This window comes from Astatotilapia calliptera, chromosome 13 (genome assembly GCF_964374335.1).
Source record: "Astatotilapia calliptera chromosome 13, fAstCal68.1, whole genome shotgun sequence".
Classification (NCBI taxonomy): Eukaryota; Metazoa; Chordata; class Actinopteri; order Cichliformes; family Cichlidae; genus Astatotilapia; species Astatotilapia calliptera.
The window spans coordinates 33064865-33086413 of NC_137434.1; the positions used below are offsets into that span (position 1 = coordinate 33064865).

The 21549-nt window shown below is 42.2% G+C and overlaps 1 pseudogene across 1 annotated transcript in view; it reads left to right on the forward strand.

Moving 5' to 3' along the window:
• The first annotated feature begins 2239 nt into the window (after nt 1–2239).
• The window catches only part of LOC113035428 (NACHT, LRR and PYD domains-containing protein 12-like), a 36767-nt pseudogene continuing 17457 nt past the window's right edge, over nt 2240–21549 (forward strand). The window contains exons 1-5 of the transcript XR_013900960.1: nt 2240–2507; nt 2612–3085; nt 3258–4487; nt 9713–9886; nt 14394–14567. The product of XR_013900960.1 is annotated as an NACHT, LRR and PYD domains-containing protein 12-like (transcript). The remainder of the gene's footprint in view (nt 2508–2611; nt 3086–3257; nt 4488–9712; nt 9887–14393; nt 14568–21549) is intronic.

The window sequence follows — 21549 nt, forward strand, 5'->3', positions numbered from 1 at the left end:
TAACTCCTATCAACACAATGTCCAAGTTTTCTTTGTTTGTCAAGTTCAAGTCATGTCTGTGTCTCCTTATGTTTCCTGTTTTAGTTTGAAAGAGCTTTGTGTTTTGTGTTTATTGTATGTAGTTTCACTTTCCCTGTCATTAGGTTCATGTGTATCAGCTGTTCCCCCTCATGTGTTTCCACTTCCCTTGATCATTCCTTATCTGTATTTAGTCTCTGTGTTTCATTCAGTCTGTGTCGCGTCGTCTGTGTTCCCACCCTCCATGTTTTCGCGGCCAGTCTTTGCAGTCATCGTCATGGTTCTCTGAGTCTCCATAGTTTATCACAATATTAGTTTCCCAGTTTAGTTATAGTTTAGTTTAGTCACGTATTTCTGCTTTGTTTGAACTCCATGTCATCAGCCATAATAAAGGCTCGCTTTCAGTTTAAGTTCACTCCCGTCTACTCACTTGTGTTCGCACCTGGGTCCACCACACACACCACTGCACGGTCTGACTCCACAGACCGTGACAGCCCATCCAGTTGTTGCCTGCTGCGCCTCTGGCTGCCACGCTGCCGCCGTCTGGCTCCGCCTCACCTGGTCCAGCATCATCCTCGCCATGTTCCAAGCCGCTGGCTGGCTGCCTTCCGCGCCATCTCTGTCGTCGCCGCTGCTGCCTTCTGCGCAGCCGGCCTCTGGACCAGCTCTGTCACCTGCACCACTACCACTTTTCACGTGGTCGGCCCCCTGACTTAATCTATGAGCTGTTGTGCTGCCACCCACCTGGCTGGCCCTCTGAACTGCCCTGTTATGAACTTTTGTGCCGGCGATCTCCGGGTCAAATGCCTGAACTGAACTTCTTTAGACCCCTGTGTTACTGTCCTCCGGGTCAGTCTACTGAACTGTTTAAAACTGCGACCCAAGCTCCTGTGTTTTTTGTGGACTTTTCGTTTTGAACCCTTGGTGCTCCTGTTTTGTTTTGTGCCGAGTACTAAACTGTAAGGCACAGGAAATAGAATAGAGCTGCTCTCTCTGATTCTCATGTCTTTGTGATCTGTTAAACAGTCTGAGAGGTCACAAAGAGGGATGATCTGATATCCTTGTGTCGGTGTTGTTCCCACATCATCATAATAAGTGCTGTTCTAGGTTCAACATTGTAAGTGACCAATCACATTGTTGCGACGTCATACTTTTGCAAGCCAAGCAATTCATTCATTTATGACATTCCAATGTTGCAAGGACAACCTGTATAATGCTTAACGTTTATTAAAGAACAGTATCCTGAAATGCAAAGAATTCAAATTGCTGGATCGGCGGACAGAGGCGGTTTCTCGCAAGTTAAGTAGATTTTTTCTTAAGGCGTTTTTTTTCTGAAGTCGCAAAAGTATGACGTCACAGCAATGTTGTAAGCGCCAGACGTCTGCTTCATATTTTTATTTACGATTGAGCTCATGTTTGTTTTATAATTCATAGATTCATTACATAAGTCATCTTTTCAGGATTAATAAATGTGAAAATATGTGTTTACATAAAGTAATTTTAAGTCACTGTTTTGGGATTGGAACCTAAAAGGGGGTACCTCTCACTTTAAGTATGTAAGTGCAACAGTAGCATGAAACCCTGTGTGAGAGGGAAGGGGAGGAGCATGGACAGAGAGGTTAGGAGTCTCACGGTTTTCTGACCGTGTGCACAGGTAGTTCTGGATAACTGCTATTTTTTTGGAACTTTCATGCTTATTTAGGAAGGAGTTCACTGTTACATCTTCAGTTTGTAATAAATAAACAGTCTTCAAATCATAATGCAACTGGAAGCATTTCTTTTGGAAACCAGGAACACGCGTCAGCCATAGACTCCCTTTTTGAACTTGGTTTATAGGAAATTACCGTACAAATGTGATTAGTCACTTGCAATGTTGAACCTGGAACAACATTTATTATGATGATGTGGGAACAACACCGACACGGGGATATCAGATCGTGCCACAAAGAGACCCAGGGTAACGTCTAAGCAGCTAAAGGCTGGATCATACGAGGTGGTGTTAATGAGACCTCCATCAGGATAACCCTGAACAACAGTGTGCTGTCATGGCAGCATTGCAATGATAAAGTACTGCACTCTGAAAATACTGCATACAGCTAAATCTGAAATATTTCGTATCTTAATCTTAACAGAAAAGTATCTCCGCTTTTACTTTTCTCTGTGATCATCAGAACTTCTGCACAATCTTTTAAATTTGGATATTTGTATCAACATTCAGTAAATGATTTTAGTGATAAAGAAATGTGTTCACAGAGGGAGGAAGAGGAGTGGTGTTTGTGAGGAGGAGCAGCTGCCCTGTTGTACTTTATGTCAGGACGTCCTGAAGGATCCAGTCTCTACCAGCTGTGGACACTGGTTCTGCAAACAGTGCATCTCCTCATACTGGGACCAGTCTGCTTCATCAGGAGACTCGTCCTGTCCCCAGTGTGGAGAAAGATCCAGAACCAGAGCTGGACTGCAGACAGCCAGTCAGAGCAGCTGTGTACAAAGTAAGACTGAACATCTGTCTGCTGATGGACTCATTTCTGAAAACTGGACTTCTTGTTGTTGTTCAGACATTGAAGAGTTCTCTGTCTGTTTTTCTTTCTTTCAGCAGATGTTGGTCTGCAGGAGGTTTTAGATGAACATAAGATCAGCCTGAGGAGGAGATGTGAATGTGTGACTGAAGGAAGTGATGAAACAGGAAGTAGAACCCTCCTGAATAGGATCTACACTGAGCTCTACATCACAGAGGGACAGAGTGAAGAGGTTCATACCCAACATGAGGTGAGGCAGCTGGAGACAGCTTCCAAGATGGACGCCCTCCATGACGCTCCAATCAGGTGCCAGGACATCTTTAAAGCCTTACCTGACCAACAGAGACCCATCAGAGTGGTTCTGACCAACGGCGTGGCTGGTGTTGGAAAAACCTTCTCAGTGCAGAAGTTCACTCTGGACTGGGCAGAGGGCTTGGAGAACCAACATGTCAGTGTGGTGGTTCTGCTTTCATTCAGGGAGCTGAACCTGATCAGAGAGGAGCAGTACAGTCTTCTGGAGCTGCTCCATGTTTTCCATCCAACATTACAGAAGGTCTCAGCAGAGAAGCTGGCTGTCTCTCAGCTTTTGTTCATCTTTGACGGCCTGGATGAAAGCAGACTTTCATTGGATTTCACCAACAGGAAGCTGCTGTCTGATGTCACACAGAAGTCATCAGTCAGCCAGCTGCTGACAAACCTCATCCAGGGGAATCTGCTTCCCTCGGCTCTCGTCTGGATAACTTCCCGACCCGCAGCAGCCAATCAGATCCCTCCTACATGTGTTGACAGGCTAACAGAAGTACGAGGCTTCACTGACGCCCAGAAGGAGGAGTACTTCAGGAGGAGATTGAGTGATGAAGAGCTGTCCAGAATCATCTCCCACATGAAGACATCCAGGAGCCTCCACATCATGTGTAGCATCCCAGTCTTCTGCTGGATCACTGCTACAGTTCTGGAGCACATGTTGACTACAGAGCAGAGAGGAGAGCTGCCCAAGACCCTGACTGACATGTACTCACACTTCCTGCTGGTTCAGACAAAGAGAAAGAAGAACAAGTACCATGAGGGACATGAGACGAGTCCACAGGAGCTGACGGAGGCTGACAGGGAAGTTCTTCTGAAGCTGGGGAGGCTGGCGTTTGAACATCTGGAGAAAGGAAACATCATGTTCTACCAAGAAGACCTGGAGCAGTGTGGTCTGGATGTGACAGAGGCCTCGGTGTACTCAGGAGCTTGTACAGAGATCTTCAAAAGAGAGTGTGTGATCTTCCAGAAACCAGTCTACTGCTTTGTTCATCTGAGCATTCAGGAGTTTCTGGCTGCAGTCTACATGTTCCACTGTTTCACCAGCAGGAAGACAGAGGTGCTGGAGGACTTCCTGGGAGATTTTTGTATATACTCTGATTCTGACTCTGATTTTGAGTATGATAATAATTCTAGTTTACTGATAGATCAGATTCCCCACATTAAACCTTCTCTGGCTGAATCCTCTGTGGATGAGTTTCTAAAGAGAGCCATGTATAAATCCCTCCAGAGTAAAAATGGCCACCTGGACCTGTTTGTTCGCTTCCTTCATGGCCTCTCTCTGGAGTCCAACCAGAGACTCTTAGGAGGTCTGCTGGGTCAGACAGAGATCAGTCCAGAAACAATCCAGAGAGTCATCAACAACCTGAAGAAGATCAATAGTTATAAGATCTCTCCTGACAGAAGCATCAACATCTTTCACTGTCTGATGGAGATGAACGACCTCTCAGTACATCAGGAGATCCAAGAGTTCCTGAAGTTAGAGAACAGATCAGAACAGGAACTCTCTGAGATCCAGTGCTCAGCTCTGGCCTTCATGCTGCAGATGTCAGAGGAGGTTCTGGATGAGTTGGACCTGCAGCAGTACAAAACATCAGAGCGGGGACGACAGAGACTGATTCCAGCTGTGAGGAACTGCAGAAAGGCTCAGTGAGTCCAGATTTGATCATTAACTTCATTAATTAGTGTAGATTAGTAGTTCAGTTCTTCAGATATACACAGTACTAAAGGACTCTCATTCAATTCAATTCAGTTTTATTTATATGGCACCAAATCACAACATCAGTTGCCTCAAGGCGCTTTATATTGTACAGTAGATACAGAGGAAAAACCCAAATATCATATGACCCCCTATGAGCAAGCACTTTGGCAACAGTGGGAAGGAAAAACTCCCTTTGAACAGGAAGAAACCTCCGGCAGAACCAGGCTCAGGGAGGGGCGGCCATCTGCTGCGACCAGTTGGGGTGAGAGAAGGAAGACAGGATAAAGACGTGCTGTGGAAGAGAGACAGAGATTAATAACAGATATGATTCAATGCAGAGAGGTCTGTTAACACATAGTGAGTGAGAAAGGTGACTGGAAAGGAAAAACTCAATGCATCATGGAAATCCCCAGCAGCCTACGTCTATTGCAGCATAACTAAGGGAGGATTCAGGGTCACCTGGTCCAGCCCTAACTATATGCTTTAGCAAAAAGGAAAGTTTGAAGCCTAATCTTGAAAGTAGAGATAGTGTCTGTCTCCTGAATCCAAACTGGAAGCTGGTTCCACAGAAGAGGGGCCTGAAAACTGAAGGCTCTGCCTCCCATTCTACTTTTAAATACTCTAGGAACAACAAGTAGGCCTGCAGTGTGAGAGCGAAGTGCTCTAATAGGATGATATGGTACTACAAGGTCATTAAGATAAGATGGGGCCTGATTATTTAAGACCTTGTATGTGAGGAGCAGGATTTTGAATTCAATTCTGGATTTAACAGGAAGCCAATACAGGAGAAATCTGCTCTCTTTCTAGTCCCTGTCAGGACTCTTGCTGCAGCATTTTGGATTAGCTGAAGGCTTTTCAGGGAGTTTTTAGGACTTCCTGATAATAATGAATTACAGTCGTCCAGCCTGGAAGTAATAAATGCATGAACTAGTTTTTCAGCGTCACTCTGAGACAGGATATTTCTAACTTTAGAGATGTTGCACAAATGGAAGAACGCAGTCTTACATATTTGTTTAATATGTGCGTTGAAGGACATGTCCTGGTCAAAAATGACTCCAAGGTTCCTCACAGTGTTACTGGAGGCCAAGGTAATGCCATCCAGAGTAAGAATCTGCTTAGATACCATATTTCTAAGCTTTTCAGGGCCGAGTACAATAACCTCAGTTTGATCTGAATTAAGAAGCAGAAAGTTAGCGGCCATCCAGGTCTTTATGTCTTTAAGACATTCCTGCAGTTTAACTCATTGGTGTGTGTTATCTGGCTTCATGGACAGATAGAGCTGGGTGTCATCTGCATAGCAGTGAAAATGTATGCTATGTCTTCTAATGATGCTGCCTAAGGCAGGGGTCCCCAATCCCAGTCCACAAGGGCCAGTGTCCCTGCAGGTTTTAGATGATGATTAGTTCATTACCAGGCCTCTGGAGAACTTCAAGACATGTTGAGAAGTTAATTTATCCATTTAAATCAGCTGTGATGGATCAAGGACACATCTAAAACCTGCAGGGACACCGGACCTCATGGACTGGGATTGGGGACCCCTGGCCTAAGGGAAGCATGTATAATGTAAACAGAATTGGTCCTAGCACTGAACCCTGTGGAACTCCATAATTAACCTCAGTGTGTGAAGAGGACTCTCCATTTACATGCACAAACTGGAGTCTATTAGATAGATATGATACAAACCACTGCAGCACAGTACCTGTAATACCTACAGCATGTTCTAATCGCTCTAATAGGATATTATGGTCGACAGTATCGAACGCTGCACTGAGGTCTAGCAGGACAAGCACAGAGATGAGTCCACTGTCAGAGGCCATAAGAAGATCATTTGTAACCTTCACTAAAGCTGTTTCTGTGCTGTGATGAGCTCTGAAACCTGACTGAAACTCTTCAATAAGCCATTCCTCTGCAGATGATCTGTTAGCTGTTTGACAACTACTCTTTCAAGGATGTTTGATATAAAGGAAGGTTGGAGATTGGCCTATAATTAGCTAAGACTGCTGGGTCTAGAGATGCTTTTTGAGTAAAGGTTTAACTACAGCCAGCTTGAAGGCCTGTGGTACTAAGCCGATTATTAGAGATTGAAGCATTAATTAATGGCAGGACTTCTTTGAGCAGTTTTGTAGGAATGGGGTCTAAAAGATATGTTGATGGTTTGAAGTAATTATTGAAGTTAACTCAGAAAGATCAATTGGAGAAAAAGAGTCTAAATCACCAGGCCTCGAGGGCCGGTGTCCTGCAGGTTTTAGATGTGTCCTTCATCCAACACAGCTGATTTAAATGGCTAAATGACCTCCTCAACATGTCTTGAAGTTCTCCAGAAGCCTGGTAATGAACTAATCATTTCATTCAGGTGTCTTGACCCAGGGTGATATCTAAAACCTGCAGGACACCGGCCAATGGTTGTAAGTCCCTTGCTTAAGAAACCTGGTGTAGTCCCTGCTTAAAATTAGCAGGGAGTACACCAGATATTAAACTGCTGTTTATAACAGTAAGAACAGCCTGGCCTATGCTAGGAAACATCTCCTTAAACAATCGTGGTGGGACAGGATCATTTGGAGAACCAGAGGGCCTCAGGTGGCTAACCACATCCTCTAAATAAGAAAGAGTCAAACTGTTTAAAAACAGCAGAGCAAGGGATCAAGACAGAGGGGTCAGACTCAGGGGAAGAAATGAGAGCCCACTTAGTTGCAACCTTCTCAATGAAAAAACATAAAATCATTAGACAGTTCATGAGAGACCTCCAAGCAGCCACTTTGTGGAGCATTTAAGACTAAGTCAATAGATTTAAATAACACACGTGGATTGTGACTGTTGGAGCAAATGGTCTTAGAGAAATATGTTCTTTTAGCCTCTTTGACTCTATCCTGATAGAGGCGCCAGCAGTCCTTTAGGATTTGAAGAGACACCTGCAGTTTGTCCCTCTTCCATCTGCGTTCAGCTCTACGACACTCCCTCCTCACAGCCCATGTGGTGCTATTAAACCAAAGCTCGGTTTCAGCCTTGGGTTGCCTGGTTTTTAATGGTGCCAGTCCAAGATAGTTTGGCAGGAAGATCCAAACCTTTGTGTCCACAGGAAGTAGATCAGTGGGGACAAACAGCTGGCTAAAGGCAGAGGAGAACTGGGTGGCAGTGAAAGAGTTAATGATCCAACAGTGACAAACGGAAGCACTGGTTTGAAGTGCAGTGTGCAAAAACACAAGCTCAAATAATACAGCCATTTGGTTGGAAAAGGTAGTGACAGAGATTTTAATCTTATCTACCCACACAGGCAAAGACATTCCACAAATCTTACATGTCTATTTCTATTTTCTATTCTATTTTCTGCCTAGCCGTCAACTAGAGATTTATATCCCTGATAAGCAGAAGGAGTCTCTCTATCTGGTTAGCATCTCCTATGAACTTACAATGGCCACACTGTGTGTGATAGAGCATAAGGCCCATTTGTGGTGCACATGCATGCAACTGGTGAAAATGTGATTCTACAATTACTAAATTGATATGGGTAAAATACGAGATCAATACAACAAAAAAAATCTTCCACCACACCGTGTTCATGTGTGGGACCAGGTACTGACTGATTAATGGAGTCAGTGAGGCTTAAAAAATCCTTCACCAGAGGTTTGTCAGGACAGCAGACATGGATATTAAAATCTCCCACAATACAAATGTGATCATAGTTGGGCATCATCCCAGCTAGAAATTCTGAAAAGTCACTTATGAAGTTCTTATTGTAATTTAGGGGATGATAAATGATAGCAAAGAGAACAGAGCGCGATTGACTTTAGAACACGTCAGCTCAAAGCTGGAAGATGAAGGCTGTTTATATTTAAAATCCTTTTTAAAAACAACCACCATACCTCCTCCTCTCCCTGATGTCCAGTACAGTGGTCCCTCGTTTATTGCGGGAGTTATGTTCTAAAAATAACCCGTGATAGGTGAAATCCGCAAAGTAGCCAACTTTATTTTTTTCTTTAATTTTCTATTTTTTTTCTTTTACAATTATAGAAGTTTTAAGGCTGTAAAACCCCTCAATACAGACTTTATACACTTTTTCTCAGACAGGCATGAACATTTTCACACTTTTCTCTCTTGTTTAAACACTCTAAGTTCAAACCTTGGTAGAAAAATAAGTCCAGTATTATAGAATGAAACCAAAAACCTTTGACGGTGCAAAACGTTTCGTGGACACTGTTGTGTTTGTTGGGAAGAAAACTTACAAACATACAGTACAGCACACTGCTACTAAGATTTATGTAAACTTGACAAGCTGAACACATTCTGTACTGTACAGGACACAAGATTGATTGAAGACAATATGCTGTTAAAAAAAAAACATGCAAAATTGCACACCAAAAAATCAGCGAAACAGCGAGGCCACAAAAGGTGAACCACGTCATAGCGAGGGACCACTGTATTTGTTAAAATAGGAACAACTCATTGTTAAAAGTTCAGATAAAAAACTAGACTCACCAGTGTTTAGCCAAGTCTTGGGGACATACATGAAGTCCATGTTCCAGGAGGTGAATAACTCCCTCAGAATAAGAGATTTGTTTACCAGCAATCTGGCATTTACCAGGCCAACCATAACAGGAGCTGAGGCAGAGCTATGAACCTCAGCAGCATAGTGAGCCCGACACAGCGGCCTCATATTGCAGAGGTTTGATCTGGTGCACATTGAGCTGAAGAGGACAGGGGTCATGAGTGGAGCATCATCCAAGCCGACCACAGGGATTGGGCAGGAATCCAAAGGGTCCAGGAATTGCCGATGCATAAAAACTTCATGATATAATCAATGAATTCCTTGGACGGGAGTGGGACGATGCAACAAGGCGAGCTTGAGTATAACCAGCCAACCACTGCCCCTACCCTGACTCCTTCGCTGGGGAGGTAGCATGACAACATGGCATAGGTAAGTTGGTATTTGTGACAACAGCGGGCACCAGGATTTCTTTCCTCTGTTAGCAAACGGAACTGTATTTTGACAAGTACTTCGGAGATTCAGAAGCAATTTGCGGTTGTACATCAGTAATGCTGGTTCCTGAGTCACACATGACAGGAGCAATATAAAAACAAACAAAACTGACGGCAATAGATGAGCATCCACATACATTGGGCGCCATCTTCAAACCTGCTTTTATAATAACACATTTAATTTTTTCTATAATTACAGAATGACTCAGTGTGAACTCTCAGAAACTCACTGTGAAGTTGTGGCCTCTGCTCTGAAGTTCAACCCCTGCCATCTAACAGAGCTGGACATGAGTGAAAACAACCTGCATAATTCAGCAGTGAAGCTTCTATGTGCTGGATTGGAGAGTCAAAACTGTCAACTGGAGACTCTGAGGTGAGTTCACTGACTGAAGTGTGTTGTTTTTCTATGTTTAAAAAATTTGATTGATGTTTGAAACTTCTGTTCAAAAATGTTCAGGATGTGTCTGAAGACAAATGCGAAGAAATTTGAGTGGTTTCAGAAATGTTGTGTCTCTCCAAAGGACTGAACAACAGTTTTTCCTTTTGGCTCCAAATAGAAGTGACAGACTTGAGCAGGCTTCATTTAAAGGCTGACAGAAGTGGAGTGGTGACGGGGAGATGTTTGACAGGACAGTTTTTCAGCCTCAACAGGTTCAATGTTGTGCTCTATCAGTCAGTGAAGATGAAGTCAGTACAGATGAGGCTGTAGAGTGTGACTGTATGTCTGGACTTTTCTTTATTTCTATTGGCTGTCAGTGAGATTTCAGAGCAATCAGAGACTGTGGATCTGTGTATGAAGTATAATTCATATACAGTTGTTGGAGTTGTAGAATGAGAAATGGCCGTTTTTGTCACGGTCCTGGGTCTGTAACCCAGTGTGTTGAGTTGTTTATTATTTGCTGTATACAGTGGCTTGCAAAAGTATTTGGCCCCCTTGAACTATTATTATTGTGCAATCTACTGTACAATATAAAGCGCCTTGAGGCAACTTTTGTTGTGATTTGGCGCTATATAAATAAAATTGAATTAAATTGAATTGAAATTTTCCACATTTTGTCACATTACAGCCACAAACATGAATCAATTTGATTGGAATTCTATGTGAAAGACCAATACAAAGTGGTGTACACGTGAGAAGTGGAACAAAAATCATACATGATCCCAAACATTTTTTACAAATAAATAACTGCAAAGTGGGGTGTGCATAATTATTCAGCCCCCCTGAGTCAATACTTTGTAGAACCACCTTTTGCTGCAATTACAGCTGCCAGTCTTTTAGGGTCTGTCTCTACCAGCTTTGCACATCTAGAGACTGAAATCCTTGCCCATTCTTCTTTGCAAAACAGCTCCAGCTCAGTCAGATTAGATGGACAGCGTTTGTGAACAGCAGTTTTCAGATCTTGCCACAGATTCTCGATTGGATTTAGATCTGGACTTTGACTGGGCCATTCTAATGCATGGATATGTTTTGTTTTAAACCAAAATGTAAATAGTTGGTTTTTGTATTATATGATTTATTTATTACATTTTATGTGGAGTGAATAAATAAAAGTATATTTACGGTGGCCCCAAGAGACAAAGCACGTACAAACACGTACAAACTCTGAAGCACATACAAACCCTGAAGCATGTACAAACTCCAAAACACGTAAAAACTCCAAAACATGTAAAAACTCCATAGCACGTGGTCTAAGGAGCTTGGAAAGAAAAGCGTCTGGACTTCTTTAAGTTACTTGAAGACGATTCACCTCTCATCCGAGAAGCTTCTTCAGTTCTAAGGTCAAATGGTGGAGAGTCCCAGATTTAAACCCACCTTCCGTCACTTAGCTCTCACCCGTCTGTCACTTACTTCTCATCCATTCGTCACTTACCTCTCATCAGTCCGTCACTTACCTCTCCCCTTTGCCTGTGTCTGACGCCTGTTGCATTATGGGTAGCAGGGATTCCAGGCCAGCCAATCAGAGTAGAATTTGACAATAAAGCCAAAGATGGCCTCCAGTGAAGGTGGGACATGATAGCTGACATCACTGCAGACTGGAGCCTGAACCAGGATCTGCCAGTTCCATGTAATCACATCATTTTAATGTCATTATTTTACTGATCAGATTTAGAAACATCACTGCCTATTTTATTGTTCACACTAAATCCATCCATGATGGCTCCATGTGGCCACGGCTGGATGTTCAGCTTACAGAGCCCTGGTCACAAATGTGTGATGGATTTGAATGCTCGGCTTCTTTTCCTTCTTCAATAATTCCTTCTTCAATAATTAGACATACAGGGCACACAGTGTGTGTACAGAACAGGTGAAATCATTATGAAGGCCTCACTGGAATATGGAAAGGAAGCATCACAGTACAGCTTAAGTGAAGCTTTAAAGTCTCTGATATGAAATCAGAAATGAAGCAGCCAGAGCTTTTTCATGAGTGACAATCCACTGTGAATGTGACCCATATAGCAAGCCGTGTCAAGCCGGCACTGCTGGCTGACTTCTGGCATAAGACGTATGTCATCCAAATATGGGCCAGGCCTGGCATAGATGGTACTGTCTATGTGATAGCATGCCATATGTGGTTTGGTTTATGTGGCCCAGGCTCATAGAAAACAGGTCTGGCCCGGATCTGGCATCAAGCTGGCACTTCTGACTGACTGGTGTCATGGCAGGGTGTATGTCAACCAGATGTGGGCCAGGTCTGGCAATGATGGCACTATTTACGTTCCTATTTTCCTATTTTTGTCATCGTTGTATTTTACTCAGTTGTATATAGTATTTGTATTTGTATTCTATTTTTATCTTATTGTATATTTATTTTATTTTATTCTACTGTATATAGTATTTTATTTTATTCTATTCTGTACAGTTGTGTACTGTATTTATTCTTATTGTATTCTAATTTTTGCCTCATAACTTTTGCACTGTCCACTTCCTGCTGTGACAAAACAAATTTCCCACGTGTGGGACTAATAAAGGTTATCTTATCTTATCTTATCTTATTTTAGTTAGAAGACCCAAATGCCATGTTGCAATACTATACTGCTATAGTAGACAACGTTTCAAATGCAGTTTGACAGATTTGTGAGTGTACACTTTATCCAAAACCTAGTGACGGTTTACTCATCTTTCCCAGTGGGAGGCTGTAGCTCAGGAGGTAGAGCAGGTCACCTACTGATCGGAAGGTTAGTGGTTCAATCCCTGACTCCTCCAGTCTGCATGTCAAGAGTGTGACTGTGTATTGTTAGGAAGCACTCTGTTTAGAGAAAATGTGTGACTGGGTGAATGTGGCATGTTGTATAGAGCACTTTGAGTAATCCGGGAGACCACCAGAAAAGTGCTATACAAGAGTCAATCCATTCACTGTCTGAACAGAGGTTTGTCATGTTACTTTTGCACTATTATGTTCCGGCACATGTTGTTATTACATGGTTTGATTAAGGTACACATTAGGCTGACATCGGGGCCAGAGCTGAAACGGTTCTGGGCCAGCACAGGGACAGAAGTGTGTCTACAACTGGCACTTAGCTGTACACAACTTATACATGCCCACATACCACAAAAAATAACGGCCCTTTAGTGGCCCAGATCAGGTTTGCCAGAGGTAATCCATACATGAGCCAGCACAGGGGCCAGTATGTGGGCCACATCACTTCTGCTGATTTCATTCATTTGGAAGTCCTGTAGCTGAGTTTGGGAGAGACTAACAGCCTCGGCAGCAGAGCGGAGAAAGGCTGTAACATCACCAATTTACTCTACCTGTGACATCATTTTATCAGAAAACATATGCTCATGTTTTTAGTATGCTTGGCTTGAAGAGCTAAAATGTAAGAAAATCAAATGGTGCTCTTTATTATTTTGTTGGTTTTGTTTCCCGTCTCTTCAATGGACCCCAGCTGTGGTCACAGTGTGTGTTGGATAATCTGGCCCAGGATGAGGCCAAACTGAAATGGGATTAAATGCCTGTTGGATATTTGAGCTTAGTGTAGTTACATCAAATCACAACAAAAGTTGCCTTGAGGCGACTTTTGTTGTGATTTGGCGCTATATAAATAAAATTGAATTGAATTGAATTGAATTTCTGCCCAATTTAAAAACATTATCCATAAATATTGAGTAATAACTTGACTCTCACACAGCGTGAGTAAAATGCCTTTAAACATCTGGGTTATCCTGCAGATCAAAGTATTTGTAAAAACACGTTTGTGAATCATGTTTGGTTTATGAGGAAAATGATTCAACAACTTCCTTTTAATATACAACATTTTATCATATTTATTTATAACCCTCTTTTGTCTGACCATTTGAGTCACATTAGAATTTTCAATAAAGGATCCACAGAGTTTGGTAAAAAATTATGACAGTAGGTGTTTGTGTGAAAGTGCGGGAAGCAAATTTGTGTCTGATTTTCTTTCAGTGTTGCACTTTGTAGACGCTCCCTGAGCACTGGTCTCACAGCCAGCTCCACATAGAGACCTGTGTTGTTAGTCCAGGTCAGAAGATGACTTGTCGGAAGGAAAATGAGCTAGTAGTTTGTTTACTAGCTACTAGAAAAAAGGTGTTGGACTTCAAATATGTCCATTTCTTTCTCACTTCACCTTTAAAAGTGAAGCCATGTGGTTCCTTGAATGGAAAACACAGCTTTTTCAAGTCTTTTTCATGGTTTTATGATAAATGTACAACTTTAATGTGAAAAATTCAGAGTTTTTTTTCCCCTCTTGCTGTGTTTGTTTGAAGCTGCTTCCTGTTGGCTTCAGCTGTTTGGAGTTTCCATTTTCTAAACTTCTACATTCTGAACCTTCTTCAGCTCTGAACAGATTATGAATCGCTGAATGATTTCAAGCTCACACTTTGTCTAATAAACGTACATCTTTCATTCTTTCTACAGATTGAAGCTCTGTGGTTTGTCAGAGATCAGCTGTTATTATCTGGCAGTAGCGCTGAAGTCCAACCCCTCCCATCTGAGAGAGCTGGACCTGAGCCTGGACAACCTGCAGGATTCAGGAGTGAAGCAGCTGTGTGGTTTTCTGGAGAGTCCAGGATGTGGACTTGAAACTCTGAGGTCAGTCAGCATGTTTTAGTTGTGCTGAGATGAATATGATGTGAAAGTTGTGCTGACACTAAACTGCAGACATCAGGCTGATATTATACTGATCTACACTGAGGATTTTCATGGTAAAGCCTGTTTTCTTCTTCTCTGGTTTAGTTAATTGACTGTAGGATGTTAAGATTCAAAGTTGAGGAAGGAGAGTACACACAATTCTTGGTCCAGAAGGTCTTTGGTCAAACAATGATTTTAATGAACACACGTGTGGGAAGACAACTCTGTACGCAGACAGGAAGTAGTCTTCGACTTAATCAAAGCATGAACAGATATTTTATAGCATCAGGGTTTATTTACTGACGCCCCTTCATGCGTCACAGATACATTTTATACATAGATCAGATCAACATCATCATGACTTTTCACCCAGAAAACCATCTTCTATTTTCATGGCTTGGTACTTTCCGTTCTTATCTTAAAATGAATTGTTCCTCTTTCTTGCCGAGACACCAAGAAACGGTTCCTCTGAATAAATTTAACTCTATGTGTGTGTGTCACGACCTCACATGCTCTTTCTCAATTCACCTGTTGCACTTCTGACCTTTTACCAGACCAGAAGCTCACTGAGACTATGTGTATGTCTTCTACTAAATAAATGTTTTAACCAAGAACCTCTACTAAAACCTTAATATAAAATGATCTGATATATAAGTGTTTTGTAAGCATGTATTGCAATTCCTTCTATGGCTCCAAGTCACTTGCACAATAGATTGTCCGAACATCGCGCCGAACAAAGCTTCCGACCCCCAATTAATTGACCGAGCTCCAACTCTTTAATAAGCACAGATATGCATTGTGTATAAAATAGTCATAACTGCTTAAGGCCTTCTTAAAGCTATCTGTTACATTGTTAAAGCCTCGTCTTAGCCTGCGGCTCAAAATAACTATCTGCTTTCACTTCTGCATACAACTTCCTGTCCGCCTGCAACTCAGTCTTTCTGAAAGAGACACTGTTTAACCCCTGAATGCAATATAAACTCCAGATTTTATTATTAATGCAATGGTAATGATGACAATTATTTAACAATAGCAGTAAAATAATTTCCCTGCTCCACAAGGAGAACAATGTTCACATTTCCAATAGTCATATTCAAAGTATGGCCCATGGCCCATGGCCCACACGGTGCCGAGCAGCCTGCCGACCTTTCCAAATTCAGAGAGAGGGGACTCTGATTAACTATGTACCGTTCTTCCTCAAATTTCTAAGTATCAGACACAGTTGTGAATAATCCACAGCTGACTCTCTTTAGCTGGTCAAAGGTCACGGCACATAGCAATCTGTGAAACAAACAGTTTGGAGCAGGAGTTATTGCAAATTTACAAACTGACACTGCTGCACGGCATGCTGGGTAATGCTAACTGGTCAGGTATGTGTCTGCTGTTTGGAAGCTTTTGTGTGGGCGGGGCTCAGGCAGCTCCGCTTACAACGTGACAGTGAAGCAGCTGGAGAATAATAAATAAAGATTTCAACAGCAGGCAGGATTTCATAAGCTGATGTACAAACATCTAGAATGATGGTGGCAGGTACAGAAACAGGTCCACAAAGACTGAAGCGTGTCTCCATTCCTTTGCATATTCCATATTTTATACTGAGAGTTTCCAGAAGAGCAAACAATAAACATGCCTCCAAACTTGTGACGAGTCAGACTGATATCATTTCTACAGAGAACAGTGTGAGGTCACTTCAATCAGGACAAACACTGCAGCAGGAATGACTACACCCACTCAGTCTGATATCCCCCGTGAATTATCAAAGTTGAGAGAGGAGATGAATGAGAAGCTCAGTGTTATCAACACTGACTTGAAAGAAATGGCTCAAAGGATTAGAAATGGCACGATACCACTTTTTTATGTCCGATACCGATACCGATATCATAAATTTGGATATCTGCCGATACCGATATGAATCCGATATAGTGTTTTTTAATCAACAAAACTGTTTTTTAAATATCTTGCTGCATTTTGTATAAGTTCATACTCAAGTTTAAAACAACAACTACACTAAAGCTATTCTGTTATACCTGTATGCAAAAAAAAAAAATTTCATAGTTCAGCAATACTGATCAATCTAATAAACTTAAACCTACACCATCCTCCCTATTGTGGTATTTTAAAGAGTACTTAGCATAAATATTAAGCAACCTAACTAATAGGGTTCCAACTCCCAGCAACAACAAAAATAAATAAATAAAAAATAGGGAACCACCCCTCACACTCCACCTCATGATGCTTAATCAACGTAATCAACCTTAATTTGATGCAGTGTGAAAAAAAAATGCACAGAAATCAATTATTTTTCAAGAAATATTAAATAGATTCAACATCTTTCTTCAACAAAATTGCAGACTGCACAGATGGTACCTTCCCAAAGGAAAAAGTACTATAGCTTACTAGGGTATATATATTAGACTTAATAGTCACTATATACAGTAATTGACTTCTATTCATTTTACATCAAATTAAAACTTTGGGTGTCAGATAATTATTTATTAAAAGCTAGACATTTTAAATGAGAATAAGAAAGAAAAGTATGTCTTTGTGCCCCCTTTTCCCTGTTAATGCCCTGGTGCAAAGTGGGCCAAAAGCAAACTAGAGACACGGACTAGCGACAGAAAAGCCGATCAGCTGATCATTAAGCAGTTTCATGATTGAAGTAGCAGCAGGAGAGGCAGTCGCTTGTTAAGCTTAACGCAGGAATGCTTTACAAACATTCAGAGATGAACTTACACACTTGCTTTACTTCTCTCGGGGATAACTTTGTCGGAGATGAAATGCCGGGTTGCTAGCGAAGCTCCAAATGCTATCCAGACCACCGACAGGTCCCGCATGCCACAGCTGCTCTATCACGTGATGCATACTGCTCCGACGTGCTAACGTTCTGAGGTGAGTTACGGTGTGTTGCAAGTTTTGTGAGGTGCTTTCGTGATATTTAATGGATCAGATTACATTTTTTATTTTTCTCCGATATCCGATCCAGTAATTTAGGTCGGTATCGGACCGATACCGATACGTAATATCGGATCGGTCCATCTCTACAAAGGATTGAGGAGACTGGACGGAGAGTGTCTGAAATGGAAGGATTTGGTATGGATGTGAAAGACATGCTCTCCCATACACTTAAACTACAAGAGCACCTTCGGGCACAGCTAATAGACTTGGAGGCACGCTCATGAAGAAATAATGTACGTATTCATGGCATACCGGAGGGAGCGAAAGGAAATAATATAATGGAATTTATTGACAATTTTATTAAGACTGAGCTGGGACTTCCTGACACCCCGCTAGGGATACAAAGATGTCACCGCTTGTTAGGCCCTAAGCCTCCGCAGGAATTGAACCCAAGATCTGTTGTTATATGTTTCCTTGAGTTTAAGATTAAACTCATGGATAACAAAAGACAAAAATAAAAAGGCAGGAAAGGACCCAAACGCAGGACTCTCAAAGATGGGACTAAACGCAGCTTTTATTGTTGGAAAAACGCCTCATAAATATAAGTCACAAAAACAAAACAAAACAAAACATAGGAACTGAAACACAGGAACTGAGCCACTAAACCGGAGTACAAGACAAAGCACACAGAGGGTAGCAACATTAAGGATGTGACAGAGAGCAAAGGAAAACGCATATATCAACAGGGGAGTAATCAGGGAATGTGAAACAGGAGGGAGACACAGCTGGGAGAGATCAGGGCTAATGAGACGGGGGGGGGGGAGTAAAACTGAACATACTAACATCAGACATGAACCTTCAAAGTAAAACAGGAAACAAGAAACAATTTACAAAGACGCAGGCTTGACACTGAACTAAATGTAGAATAATAATAATAATCAAAACAGCATCACTAAAGAAAGACACCAAAATATAAGAAAGAGAAAATGCTGGGTCAAAATGACCCAGAAACGTGACACATTCAGTATAAAGGGAAATGCGTGTTTTCTGAGCAAGATTATACCAGTGACACCCTGGCGAAGAGAAAGGGATACGCCACTATTCGAAGAGCGTTAAAAGAAAAAGGCCTTCGTTTCCAGACACTCTATCCAGGTTCATTTTAAGTTCATTTTAACACCGGACTGGTAATCTATAATGAAGCACAGGAGGTGGCTGCCGATCTGAGGCGAAGAGGAGAAGAGGAGAAGAGGACTGATGGACGGTGGAAACCTGATCCCTGTAGTAGAACTGCTGAGGACAAGGATGAAACGACCACCATGGGAAACTGCAGAGGCGCCACGCTACAACAGAGAGATGAGAGTACAATGCATTCAGGAAAAATTACATTCCGACACAACGTGAGTACCATCTGAGGATTTCCTCTTTACAATCACCAATGTAACTTTATGGCCAATGTAAACTTTCCTCATCTTTGTAAGTAATCATGACCCTTTGGCTGAAAAACCCACGCTTGTACATTACTGCATGTGCGCCGATCTGGCTAAAGCAGGGGTGTCGAACTCCCGGCCTCGAGGGCCGGTGTCCTGCAGGTTTTAAATCTCACCCTGGGTGAACACACCTGGATCAAATGATTAGTTCATTAGCAGGCTTCTGGAGAACTTCAAGACTCATATGCTCGGACTCGAGCTCGTCACTGGCCAGTTTGCAAGACAGTCACTCAAAATGCAGGCCTGACATTCTGATTGAGATCCAGCAAACACTATTCAGATATATTATGATGTGGCTTATGGTCACATTCTTATGGGTATCAGTGCATCATGGAGTTGAAGGAAGTGAAATGGCATATAGGAGAGCAAAAGAAGCAACAAGGAGACCGATGGTAGATATGGATATTAGTGTGCGAACATGTTTTATTGCATTGTCAGAAGTATGATGTTGAAAGAAGACATCTGATCACAAAGCTGGACGATATGAAAGTGAACCTGGACTTGATTGATTTCTTTCGCATGAACTCTATAAGTGAAAGTTAAACAAGTTTTGGTTTTTAAGGCAGACCCATTTGTTTGGGAGGATTTGAATTTATTTTTTACTTTTTTGTCATTTCGGTCCACACTCCACACCAGTTGGTGGCGGTAATGCAACATCTTCCTGTTTCCTGTTTTCCTGAAGAAGACTTCAAGACTCCAGAGGCCTGTTGAGGAGGTCATTTAGCCTCTTAAATCAGCTGTTTAGACATTCATATTTCTCCTCATAACCCCCCCCCCCCCCCGACCTTACATCACATGCGGAGTCAAGTCGGAGGCTGGTAGTATTATGGAAAAACACTGAAATGTACAATACAATGGGCAAGTTGAGGAGGGGAAGAGAGAGCTCTACTCATGCTGCGCTCCTATGGGAGGACAGCATGACAACAGAAAACAAAAAACTCCTCTGCACAAAGAGCACATAAATGTCCACATCACAACATCATGAAGCACGTTACAAGCCACAGCGGTGGGTAAGGGGTGAGAAGTAAGCTGATGCAGATACAGCCATCCTGCCCTGCAACTATTCATCCAGCGCTCGGCCTCGGAGATAAGTGAACAAGAGCGTTTGGAACGAAGAGTCTAAACACAGATTGTTATGTTCAGCTCCAGCCTTGAGACCACAGCTGGCGCCGATATGGTAGCCGCATGAAATAATGGTGGTGTTCTTGCTTTAGTGCGAACCACTGATGTCCCAATGTCAATTTTAAAGTCTGCTTCTCGTCAAGAAGAGGGTGTCAATTGCATTCAGGGACTAGTTGATCAAACTGGTACCTATTAGTGAAGGGTTTTATTAACCATAAAGAGGTTACACTGTTAAATGTTTACAGACCGCTAGGAAGAGACAGGCAATTGATTAAAAGAGTTTTTGATTTAATATGTGCAGAAGTATCTGGGGTGATAATATGTGGGGGTGACTGGAACATTCACCTTAATCCACCATTAGACTCTTCAACAGGAACAAAAAAGATATTACCTGAAGCAAATCAAGTAAATAAATTGCTTAAAGAACTAGGCATGGTGGATGTATGGGGAGATCTTCATCCAAAGACGTTTTTCTTTTTTTTCTCACTCTCATTCGATGTTTTCTAGACTGGACTACTTTTTCATGCTCAACTCAGACAGACACAGGGTTATTGATTGTGATATAGGAGTAAGAGACATTTCAGATCATGCTGGAGTTTATTTGACATTACACTTGGACACTAGGCGTAAAGCGACCCTTTGGACAGTCTCGGTCGTTGTGTCCTTGGGCAAGACACTTCACCCGTTGCCTACTGGTGGTGGTCAGAGGGCCCGGTGGCGCCAGTGTCCGGCAGCCTCGCCTCTGTCAGTGCGCCCCAGGGTGGCTGTGGCTACAATGTAGCTGCCATCACCAGTGTGTGAATGTGTGTGTGAATGGGTGGATGACTGGATATGTAAAGCGCTTTGGGGTCCTTAGGGACCAGTAAAGCGCTATATAAATACAGGCCATTTACCATTTAACTCCAGCCTTCTCAATGAAACTCAGTTCTGTAAATCTGTAGAAAATGAATTTAAAAACTATATGAATGATAATAACAATGGAGACATTTCACCCAGTGTGTTATGGCAGCGGTCCCCAACCCCCGGGCCTCGGACCGGCACCGGTCCGTGATTCATTTGGTACCGGGCCGCGAGAGTTGAGGCTCAGGTGTGAAATGTATTTTTTTCAGGGTTTTTATCGGTTTTCAGCGTTATTTTGTTATCGTTTGTATCATTTACTCTGTTTTCCTGGGTCTTTTCACGTGTGTTATGAATAAATCTTCTTTTTTTCGGTACCGGTACTAGTTTTATTTTGTTGCATTTATCCGCGACACCTTAAAGGCCGGTCCGTGAAAATAATGTCGGGCATAAACCGGTCCGTGGTGCAAAAAAGGTTGGGGACCGCTGTGTTATGGGATGCTGCTAAGGCAGTTCTCAGAGGTAAATTTTTAATGTGGTCACCTATTAAGAAAAAGGGAAAAGAGAGACAAATTGAGGAGGCAGTCATGAAACTCAGATGGTTA